We start from the raw sequence: 9228 nt of genomic DNA, 5'->3' as shown, positions 1-9228 counted from the left end.
AGCAGAACAAGCAGGTCTGCTGAAATACACTGCTGAGGGTAGTAGCAGTCCACCTGACAGGAGAGGTCTGGTGGCTGGGGACCAAACTTATGCTGCAGTGGCTGAGGATTGCTTCATATTGCTGAGACTTAACCCCTTGTACCCTCAGAGAGGCCCCAACATAGCTACAAATTTTTATCACTCAGCCCTGTCATGGACTTATCTCAATTGTTTCCAAATATGTTGACTGGGATATGGAACGGCCCAGGAGTGGTGATTAACTTTAACCTCAACTCGAGTTGGAGAATGAACTCACATGGAATCATACTCCTCCCAAAAGCCTTACTTTAGCCCACAGTTAAATATCTCCATGAGGAGTTACATTATGGGAGAGATGCCTTGTTAGAAACCATATGCAAATCTTTAAAGGGCCCCATTTGCAAAGAGTGGCTCAACAGATCATTCAATGTTGCCATTATGATCCAGGAATAACCCCCTAGCTGACACTCCCTACAGCTTCTGGGGTTCACTATCAGGGCAAGTGCCTTTTTGAGAATGGATTTTACCCAAATGCCTAGAACATTGTCAATTACAGGTATTTTCTGGACTTTGTGCATACCTTCTCAAATTGGGTGAAAGCATCCCACACCAGGAAAAAAAAATAGTTGAGGAGGTTGCCAAACAATTACTAACAGAAGTAATTCCTCACTTTGGATTTGTCAACTTCATTCAGCATGAAAATGATCTTGTGCTTATTGCAGTAATCACTCAGAAAGTAGGTGATGCCTAACAGATTACTTGGGAGCACCACACTTTCTAGAAACTCCAATCTACAGAACTGAGGAAATGAAACAGACTTTAAAGAAGACTTTGTTAGAATGATGCCATGAAACCTATCTGTATTGAGATCAGATATTGCCCATCACCCTCTTTCAGATAAGAATGGATCCTACAATGGGTTAAATTTAAGTCCCTTTGAAATTGTCTTTGGAAGACCATTCCAAGCTTCACTTTGAATACTGCACCAGAAATAAAACCAGAATTCAGGATCAAACAGTATGTAAAACATATTCTTGAATTTTTAGCTCTCTAGGCTCCTTATGTCTCTAGATGAACCATGGCATCCTTGCAGACCTGGTTACTGAGTCTCACTCATGACCTGGCAGAGTGGAGATGCCGAAGCTCAACAATCAGAAAAATTATCTGATACTTATGATGTTTTCTTAAACACTGACACTTCTTTTAAACTTGTAGGCATAAACAGGTGTTTGAAAAGATGCTCAACATCGATTATAACTAGGGAAACACAAATCAAAACCACAACGAGATGCCACCTCACATCAGTGAGAATGGCACATATTAAAAACAAAAAACTGGTAACAACAAATGTTGGTGAGGATGTGGCGAGAAAAGAACTCTTATACTATGCTGGTGGGAATATGAACTGATCCATTCATTGTGGAAAGCTGTGTGGAGGTTACTCAAATTACTGAAAATGAAGCTACCGTATAACCCAGCAATTCCACTTGTAGGAATCTACTTAAAGGACACAAAAACATTAATTCAAAAAGAAACCTGAACTTCTGTGTTTATTGCTGCACTATTTACAATAGTAAATATATGGAAACAAGCTAAATGCTCACAAGACAGATGACTGGGTCAAGAAAATGTGATATATATAAACAATGGAATACTATTCAGCAATCAAGATAAACTAATGCCATTTGCAGCAACGTGGGTGGAGCTGGAGGGGCTTATGCTCAGTGAAATAAATCAGAAGGAATAAGAAAAATACTGGATCGTTTCGCGTATAGGAAGAATGTAGAGAAATCAAATAAGGGATAGGAGGGCAGACAACATTAGCAGGCAACTATAAATTGTAGACATTCAGCAGGGGAGGGAGAGAGACAGGGATTAAAACAGGGATGGAAAGAGCACAAGAGACTATGGTGATGGTTGATGAGTGACTTTGTGGTGGAAATTTTATGGGGAGTAAATCTGAGAGGAGAAAGCAAACTGCACAAAAATGAATGATGTAAATATATATAGAGAGATAAATAGGGAAAACACTGCGGGCATAAAACTCTGGAATGACTCAAGCCCCAGGTGATAATTGAGACCAAAACTCATTGGTCTTGTGACCATGCTGAAGACTTGAGATATTTAAGAAAAAGGTAAAAACTTAAAACATTTTTCTTTCAGGTTCTGTTGCAGGATACCTTAGGATTAACTTCCTGGTGATACCGGAGACCATGAGAGTATGAATAAGGCTATGAGCTGTCCCTGTAACTGTTATAACTGACCTTTTTTTCTCCTTCCATTGTCTAAGGTGTGTAGGATGGTATCTGAAAACATGTGACCTCTGCTAAGAACATTCTCCAGCTTTGGGGCTTCAATTTTCACTCCATAAAAGAAAGAAAGAAAGAAAACAAAAACTAGGCTTTGATTTTGGTTTCTAAATTTTGGTTTTTATAATGTTTGTCTTGTGACTTTTTTTATGTAGGCTTATATTTGATTTTCTCCTTTTGCCTTTATGTAGCTGTTTGTTTCAGGTACATGTATGGCTTAGGTGAACAAAGAGTTTGGCTACGTTAATGTGATAAAAAATTGTTATTTGATCATGCATTTGTGAATAGAGTCTAACTTTATAAAACCAAAGTTTGTCCCCTAGAAGCAGAGAGGAAAACTCTGTGTCTTTACAATTATGAGTGAAATTGAAGTGTCATAAGATATACCACATGGGTTAAATGAAAATTAAAAAAGAAAATCTAAAGGCCCTGTCTATGTCCATATGTCCATACAATGTCCATATCGACATCCTTGTATATAATTATTCTGGTCTCTAGAGTATACCAATTAATGTAGGCAGTGCCTATAGAAATTTGAGCTCAGAAATACTGGAAGTGTAATGGCCTGGGTTGACACATGTATATATATAATGTTGTGCTACTGAGTGTATTTTTTCTTTTCATGAGTGTCATTTGTGTTGTGTACATGCTGCATAAAAGCCGCAGCTGAGGTGAATTGCCTAAGTTTTAAAATATTGAGTAAAATGGGAGTTGGTAAAAATAAAGGTTTTTGAATGTTCAATATTCCAAATGTGGAATTGAAATAATTAGTTAAGAAGGTTTGGTGGAGTAAAAATGATTACTTTTGGAATTAATAAATAAGAAGATTGGAAGGGTTTAATTCATTTGACATTGTTCTGACAGAACCTAGTTGGAGTTTTGATATCTTAATTTGTCACTGTTCACTGTTGGGTAATTGAGTCTTTTTTTGCCTTATACTTACAAAAAAATTTCCCAGAAATCTGAATCACTCCTTGCCTGATTGCCTGCCACCTTGTCTGTAGGGTTCCAGAGACCACTCAGGAGAGTGGGCAGCTTACTTTTGTTTGCAGTTTTGAAGACCGCAGGGAGAAAAGCATTGAGAATCTTAATAAGAGGACATCTACCTAAAGGAACAGATGTTGCAGGTGGAGTCTATTCTGACTCACCAGTGGCATGGCTCCCAAGGTCTGGAGAGGATGAATATGGAGAGGTCAACCTTAGACTGAAGGTTGAAGAAACTCAACATTATTTGAATTTTACAAAAGAAACAAAATCTACTTGTTACTCTATCCTGAGTTTATGCAAAAGTAGATAAAATAGACTGGAATTCGATTCTTTTTACAAATTCATTTAGCTATATACTATTTGATAGAGTTATTTCAAGGTGGAGCAAAAATGGCTTTTTTTTTTTTTATTTGAACTGTGGTCTGTTTGGTACAAAGAGAGGACTTCTCCACACTGGCTATGCAGGGACAACTGCCTACTGTTTCCTTTGAATATATTGTGGCCCTAGTGAAAACTGTTTTATGAGACCTCACTCCAGCATTCAATGTTCATCATCATAAAAATGATGAAAACATTGAAACTGGGGAAATTTTAGAAGGACACATATGGGTAATGACCAAAATTTAATAGCTATTCCTTTCAACAGTTCAAAAGGTATATTTCCTTTTACAGGTCCTTTTTGATAGTTAAGTTTTCCTCTACAAACTTCAGTTTCGTAAAAAGAAAATGAACTGACTTTTAATTAACACAATCCTGATGGAGTCTTGCAACCTTATCAGAAAAGCCTAGGGATGATAGGTAAATTATATTGGTAATAAATATATGTTCTCTTCAGAGACACTGACTGCTTCACAGGAACTATGTAATTCAATTCAAGGAAATTGCTTACCCCAAAGGACAAATAACTGGTTCATTCCTATTGTGCCAATTAATAATTATAATCCCAATAAAGACTGTACCCAAAGAGGATGCCACATTGTTTCTGTATCAGGTTAATTGTTAGAGACTTTGAGATCTTTGAAACTATTACTTATCTATGTTGTCTTGAAGAAACACAAACAAACCTAGAAACCTTTAAAATGAGGTGAGCACAAGTCACTTAGAACTCTCAACAGCTGCCTGCCTCTTTTGCAATCTAAATTCCCACAGCAGAAATAACGCAACTGAAAAGTTAGTTCAAAACATTTTTCTGACCCTTGCAGAAGTAATAAATGACATAACTTTTACTCTGAAAACCCCAAAACTTCTCTATACGTATTAGCTAGTTTTTGTCACGGACAATTACATAGCCATTTATTTTCTCTTAGTCATCCAAAGGAGAATCCTTGTTACAGTAAATACTTCTTGCTGCAACTATATAAATGTTTAGGAGAAGTCAACATTCTGCGCCTAGGGTAAAAGGAAAATAAACACCTGGATCTCTAAAATCCACTCAACTGGATTCTGGGATATGCTTTCATTGCTAAATTTTATGATCTATGTCCTCAGGCTTTAGAATCCGTTGCAAATTCTAATTATCATTTCTTTTCTGTTAACTGCCTGTGTTGCAATTGGCCAATGTATACCATCGTAGCCTCAAGAATCTTACCTGCAGACATCATTCCACAGATCAAGTCATTCAATATCTCATCCTAACAGACAGAACAGTCTGGTCTAACTACATATTGTGATCTCTGAACATCTTTCTGATGTTGATTAACAAACTATCAGCAGAGGTATTATGGATTAATGTCCTGAGGTTTGACTTTATATTTTCTTGTCAAATAGGGAAAATTGAGAAAGAGAAAAGCAACTCCTAATACCCAGGTACTGATCTGAAATTTCTAGAAGTTGATGTTGTCAGGAACTAACATTTGCAACTAGCCCACAAAGCTAAACAATCTCACAGAGCTCTAACATCAGGCAACCTTAACATATGTGACTGTGGTGACATGAGACATAAGAAACAAGACTATTTCCTAAGGTAACTGCAAAAGCACCAAAAGACAACATTCCCCTCTTTCAGCCAATGCTAGTGGCTGCTGCTTCTTTACTAATTGTAGTTCTAGGCATAGGTTATTTTTTCTTTCTATATAGATAAGACTTATTAAATGCCCAATAATAGAATTGCTCCTACTTCCTAACAACATCCAAGCCAAAGCAGATTTTACTTTGTCCAAATCTTATAAATCCTTGCTAAAACCTTATTATTGAGATGTTCCAGAATTACCCACGGTGTGCATTCTCTTGTAAAGTAAATCCAACTTTGTACAAATGCACAAGTGTGTTCCCAGTGATTTTTAGCTTGTGAGTAATTGATATAAACAGCTCTTTATTTGTTTCACATACCTCCTTATACCCAGACTGTGAACTTCTTTAAGACAGGATCTAGAGCTTACTTATATTTTTATTCCCAAACCAGTGCTGGATGGCTACATAGGTGGAAAAGATGGATGGAGTTTTGAGTGAATGGATAGATGGCAAAATGTAAGAGTAAGGAGGGAGGAAGAAAGAGAAGCAGGATAGGGGAAAGGAAGAAAATGAAGAAAAATTGAGGGAGAGGACATCACAATATTTTCCTTTGCTATTGCTTTACCCAAACATACACGTTTCTTTATACACTGTCTAATTTCCTACCAGATCCATAGTCACTAAATGTCTGCTAAGATGACATTTTATTTCAAAGGCACTCTTGCCTTATTTCCTCCAATTTTCTGCCCTCATGCTTTTTATTTTTATTTTTCCTCACAGGATCATGGCTTTTCTTACTACTTTTCAGCAGAAGCCTAGTTTCTTCCTCCAACCCCAGCCTCTCCCCCAAGCTGCAATTCAACATTTCTAGTTGTACCACATAGAAGTGTTTAAGAAGAAGAGGGAGGCCCTCCCTGGTGGAGCAGTGGGTTAAAGCTCTGCACTAAGAAGCTTAAGCAACTTCTGCATGAGTTTGATCCCTGCTGGCCCCGGAGGTGACCACATGGCGTGGCAGACCTCTCCTGACCCACCTGCTGCTCCCCTCAGCAGTGTACTTCGTCTATCCGCCTATTCTGCTCCCCACTCTGTCTCTGGTGAATCCTCTCACCCTCCGCATCTCTGGCCTGTACTCTGTATGAATAAATAAATCTTAAAAAAAAAAAGAAGAAGAGGGAAACTTGAATATTTTTTCTATTAATGTTCTGGATGCAACAGACATATCTACTTGTGTCTTTCTTTGCTCTTGGTTTTTATTATGCCATTTAAAAAGTAAAAGTTATATTTACTGCTTCTACAATTTGTAATGGCTTTATCATCCAAATCTAAAAGTGAACAACAAAGTCCAATCCTTAAACATATTTACAAATGTACATATGTTTAAACAAATTCTTTGCTAGAGATCACTACATTATTTTCAGGATCTTGTGCCTTCCTGTTCTTACACCTGTGTCTTTTCCGTAAGAGTATATTACTTCCAGCCCTGTTTCCAAGGAAGAGAGCCAGGAAAGAAGACACAGATTGTGGGTGGCCCTAATTCTCCCACTCAAGGCTTTCTTTTCCACATGAGAATTATTCCAAGCTCATAGCTTCTGCGAGCCACTGTAGATGAATTATCCAGGTCCAACAGAGTTAAGGCTATGTTAACCAGTTACACCGTGTTAACCAGTTCTAGGAGATTTTAATAGTGTTCTGATAGTCCTTTTCATTTCATCTTTTATTAGAGGCTGGTATTTAACTACAGATGTTCTAAATCTACGCGAACTGCAGAATAAAACATTTCTTTCTAGAAAAAGTCTCATTAAGGTCAGTCATTAAAATATAAAAATGGTTTCTTGAAATTAAGCCAGCTTCTTTCAAAATGACTGTCGTAGAATTACATTTGTAAATGATAATGTACTATATCATGATGGTTTTACAAATACATTAAAATCCTTTCTCTTCCATGTTTTATTATTAACAAATTAAACATTGATTTAAAATATACTCATATATTTTTTTCCTGTGGGTGCTTTTCTAACAATTTTTTATCAAAGAATTTTCTGGTTGTAAAAAAAAAATTAAACATTGGTAATTAGAAAAATGCATAATATACAAAAGCCTTACAGAACTTATACATATAAGCACCACATACATTTGAAAAACTAAAATTATATAAGGGAACTAGTTGATTTGAAAGGATATACATGGAAAACTAAGTTATAAGTTTACAGGATATAAGAAAAATTAAGTTTTAAAATACTTTCTCTGTGGTATTCATGAACATTTCAGCAAATTAACACTGTAATAAACTATGCTAAGGTCCATATAACAAGTGTTAGCAGGTTAAAGATTCCACTGAATTCTAAAATGCAGTCTTTGTTGCATTCAAAATGCTGCAGACCATCTGGAAAAATACTGTGGGTAATCAATAGGAGGAGGGTTCAGTAGAAGTAAATGCTGACGGTAGCAGAATCCAACCTCTGTATTCCTGATACATGGCTGTCCAGCTGCATTTTCTTTGACTGCATAGAATGAGGACAGAAATTTATCCAGAAGGGTTCAAGGAGAATCTCTGTTGGCCCAGCAACTATACCATGAATGTCCTTGAGTCTAAACTATTTTCTCCAAGTAGGTACTCCCCTAAGGCACCATCATCTTTTGAACCGCCTCTCAGTCCCTGACCAAAAGGTTAATAAATTGTGTTTCCAGGACAGCACAAGCTTGTGCATTCTGCACAGGAATATGTAGCAAGAGTGCCAGTGCCCTGAAATAGAAAGCTTTGTCTAAGGATATATGTGTACCATTACTGCCGTTCTCTATAAGATTGGCTGCATATTTTTAATACCAATCATAACATCCAGTGAATAATTCTATCATTCCTCCAAACAATTTTAAAATTTCTTTTTATTTCATTCTGACTTTGGTCTCTCTTTCCAGGTCTTTTTGGCCACAATTTAACCTTTGCAGGTGTTGTAGTTCCAAAAGAGTGGGTCCTTTGCTCTCTAGGCAAAGAATTCCCCAGAGAGCACTAGGTTTAGTGAGCCAGGCAAGGCTTTATTAGGGACTCACAGATGAGGGAACCAGTGCTGAAAAGGATGATTTAGCTTCTTCCAAGAAAGGAGTTAGGAAGAGATATATGATGGGTAGGTTCATGAAGAAGGGTGGAGGAGAGCAGCATCATAAGGTGTTCTGGGGTGGGCTGTGCCTGGGGATGCACACACAGGGCATATTCCAACTGCACATGGGGGCTCTCGGTCTTCTCCCACCAGGAAATTGTGAGATAGTAATTGGTATCTAACACTTTTGTCTAGCAGTATGGTAGGCCAAATTGGACAAGCCTCCCAGTCCTTATTTAGTCCACCTATTCAAACAGGACTTGGGGCAACTCTTATCCTACTGGCTCCAAATTCCTTTTACCTAGACTGGCTCACATAATTCCACACTGGAAACTGTTTCTGTGAAGACTCTCAACCATTTTCAGTTGCCCTGAGCGAGCTTTCTCTGCCAAGCACTCAACAAAGCACTCCATGAAGTGGCTGCAGTACTGCAGAGCGCCAGGATGGGGAGCCACTCACTGCTGAGTCACTTAGAGTTCATCTGCCTCTACCTGAAGATGATTGATGTGGGAGGGATTCAGGCACTCCTCAGGGACATGATTCTTGAATCACTAGCTTTAGTTTCAGCCTGTGCAGAGGGTTGCTGATGCAGATATCATGTTGCATCTCAGTTTTTGACAGGCAGGACATGCTAGTCTGGCTTTTCACACTTGCTTAGCAATCAGCAACATACCAAGTAGGCGTCTGAACACAGAATTCCAGCCAAGTAACAGGTAATCCATCTTATTTCACAAAAGGTAAACTTCTTCTCTGGGCTTCCTTTATAGCTAATGTTTTTTGAAGTTTAGATGTGTTTTCAACCTATTGACACAATTTGCTGAGTCCCAAGGCATCTTGAAACAAATTTTCTGTCTCTAAAACACCAGCTC

General features: G+C 37.8%; 1 pseudogene; it reads right to left on the bottom strand.

Annotated features, from left to right (window-relative positions):
- Positions 1-7894: 7894 nt before the first annotated feature.
- On the bottom strand, positions 7895-8840 carry LOC101629090 (annotated as a pseudogene).
- Between the last annotated feature and the right edge of the window lie 388 nt (positions 8841-9228).

Source organism: Condylura cristata, unplaced genomic scaffold (genome assembly GCF_000260355.1).
Source record: "Condylura cristata isolate star-nosed mole 26May11 unplaced genomic scaffold, ConCri1.0 scaffold00019, whole genome shotgun sequence".
Lineage (NCBI taxonomy): Eukaryota > Metazoa > Chordata > Mammalia > Eulipotyphla > Talpidae > Condylura > Condylura cristata.
The sequence above is the reverse complement of the archived record's forward strand: the minus strand, read 5'-3'. Positions and strand labels throughout refer to the sequence as shown.